Source organism: Tupaia chinensis, unplaced genomic scaffold (genome assembly GCF_000334495.1).
Source record: "Tupaia chinensis unplaced genomic scaffold, TupChi_1.0 Scaffold143584_1, whole genome shotgun sequence".
In the NCBI taxonomy this organism is placed as follows: domain Eukaryota; kingdom Metazoa; phylum Chordata; class Mammalia; order Scandentia; family Tupaiidae; genus Tupaia; species Tupaia belangeri.
This window is the reverse complement of record NW_006203430.1, coordinates 7729289-7732292: the sequence shown is the minus strand read 5'-3', so window position 1 is coordinate 7732292 and position 3004 is coordinate 7729289.

Below are 3004 nucleotides of genomic sequence, written 5' to 3'. Positions count from 1 at the left end.
CCCGCCTCTTGCCGCCGCCGCCGTCTGTCTGCAGCCGTAACTGTGCGCGCCGAGGCAGTGTCTGTCTCCAACTCCTCCAGTCTCTCCTCCCTCCTCCCCACTCGGCTGTGGGGACCCGGCGCGCAGCCAGGCCGCGGGGGCGGAGGACCGCTGTGGTCGGAGGAGGGGGCGGCGCGCACAGGCCGAGCAGACCTCTGCACGCTGCGTGCCGGGAGGTGTGTGTGTGTGTGTGTGTGTGTGTGAAGGGGGAACAGGCTTACAAGCGCGGAGGCCGTGGGACCCATTGCTGCCGGCACACACACGACCCTGCGATCGAGCTTGCGGGGCGCGCGCCCACCCCCGGCGGAACAAGGAACTCCAAGCCGCGCGGAGAATATGCGGGCAGGGGCGCCTGGAGGAGCCGGCTTGCCGCCAACAGGCCAGGGCTGTCGCGGGAGAGCTGGCCGGCGTGATCAGGGCGCTGTTACCGCGCGGATTTCGTGTGCCCCAGCCCCCGGGCCTTCGGGCACCAGCTCGGAGAGACACAGTAAGAACTCAAGACAGGTCAGGTTAATGCTCGGGAAGACCTGCAGGGCCAGAGGCTACTCTGTGTTCCACTTGGTCACCTCCTTAGGATCCCGCCCTCTATTAGAAAAGGGCTCTGGACTGGAAGGTCATATGGTTATTTCCCTTGCGGTAGGATCTTTCCTCCTTGAAGGACCTGCATCTCCTCTAGAGGCCATTTGCACTTGACCTCCACTTGACTGTAGACAGTATACCGTTTTGTTCGCCAGGAACGCCAACATTTGCACCAGCCAACCCGGCCACCTTTAATAGGGGTTGGAGGTGGGGGGATTACTACCAGACCATATGGATGTTTTAACCTAGTTTTTGTTTGTTTGTTTTTTACAGTAGCCAAAATTAGGCAGTTTTCCTCTCCCAAAATTAACCCCTCTGCAGATGGACCGAGATAAAGTAGCCTAGGTTTCCAGTCTGGGTTAGCAAAAATGAAGCCACTAGAAGGGATAACCACTTTCAATTCTTGTTTCCTCTCTGTCCTCAAGAAAAGTTGCCCAGCTCCATACTTCCATAATAGAGAAAGACATCTTTTCAAAACTATAGTTAATTTGTCAATAACTTTTTAGTGACATGTTGGCCTCATTCCTCTTCCCCTATGCCCTCAGCATTTGACAACCTTCGTGGTAACTGTTATGTAGCTTCTGATCAGTACTCATATGTACTATTACAATAACCACCGTGTATAGAGAACGGAAGTGCTGAACACTTCACATGGTTGTCTTATTTAACTCTCACAATAACTGGGTGCTATTTTCCATTTTACAGATGAGGAAGTTGAGGCTATAAAAGAATTTGTAACTTGTTCCCAGACCACAAAAGAGATGTAAAATTCCAAAGTGGCTACGGACATACAGGGCTGGAAGTTGAAGCTGCATACCATACTGCCACCTACCTACAGCAACTTTCACATCCAGTTCAGCTCAGCTCAGCACCTGAGCACCTGAGCTGCTCTATGGCAGTCACTGTGTCTGCGCAGTTGGGAATGCCCAGGTCCCCATCTGATGGAGGAGTGTGTAGACTTGTGGGGGAATTCTGAATCTGGCTGCTAGGGTAAACTTTTTAATGAGCACTGAGCTGGTAAGTGGTTAATACCGGTTATTTGAATCTGACAAGCATACTATTAAATAGTTTATAGTTAATGTACACATACCACACTATCAGTGGCTCATATGCTGTGGGTTAGGGAAACTCTTCTTGTCCTCTTTCAGTAGAAAGAGAAATTGCTTTTTCCTTTTAAACCCCACATGGGCAGTGAAGAAGCTGTTTCTCCAAGACCATGACACATTTATTTCATTTATCATTTCCTTGTGCATAATTTAACCCTTCTAAGTTAAAGGTTGAATATTAAAACTGTAACCTCGATGTTACCACTTGTGATGAATTTCAACATCGCATTGTCTTATTGTCACCTCTCATTTATAACTAGAAACTGCAGGTCTCTTTATTTCCTTTTTTGTTTGTTTGTTTTTTGTGTTTTGCTTTTTGTTTTTTGTTTTTGCCATAGGGCAATGTGCTCAATAGAGAGAGAGAGAAAGTGAGAAGTCACCCCCCGGGGCATAGGAGGGAAGCTATACACTAGAGTGACAGGGAAAGTGATAAATCGACCTCCCCACCCCTGGGGAGGGAAGGCTATAGGGCATTCGTGTCTCCTCCTGAGATTTTGGGCAAGCATGCATATGCACCCAGTGTGATTTTCAAGCTGCAGGGCCCAGAACTTAAACTATGAATGATCACATGGAATTCCAGTGCCTTCACTGCCACGCTACCTGCTGGCTCCTAGATCTCTATTTCTATTTCTAGAAAGCAGTCACAGGAGGAAACTGTCCCTGTATTTTCCACTCTGTTCTACTTGTATTTGTTTTTCTTTTCACCTGTTCTCTCCCACTCCCTTACACACATATACGTACATACTCATTATAGCAATGAGAGAGTTGGTCATGTTTGTTCTCTGTAAAATTCCACACAATGTTATGGCAGCTTCGTCCTGACAGCAATCTATAGCATTCAATCCAAGGGCCCTGACTAAAGCTCAGGAAACAAGAACTTTGCTTTGCTCTCAGTCTGTCAGAGAATTAATACCCTGAGTAGGTAGAACAGGGCCTGGCACTCACTAAGAGTTTGAATGATTATTGTAGAATGAAAGGAATCTAGTATTGCGATAGACAAGTAAATAATACTGAAGTAAAATAAGCACTAAATTGGGAAGAAATCAACTGAAATTGGTTTCAAGTAGTGGAAGTGAGAAAAATTATTTTTCACTGTAAATCTATTACAATTTATCTAGTGTCAATTATGTCCTGACCATACTTAGACCATAGAAATTTACTAGTCAGTCCTCTAAGGAGACAAAAGCAGAAAAGGCAAACATGAGCAAATGTCAAAAAAAGACTCCAAGGGCCACAACTGACCACAAGATGAATGTGAATCAGAGAATGTAATTCTGTTA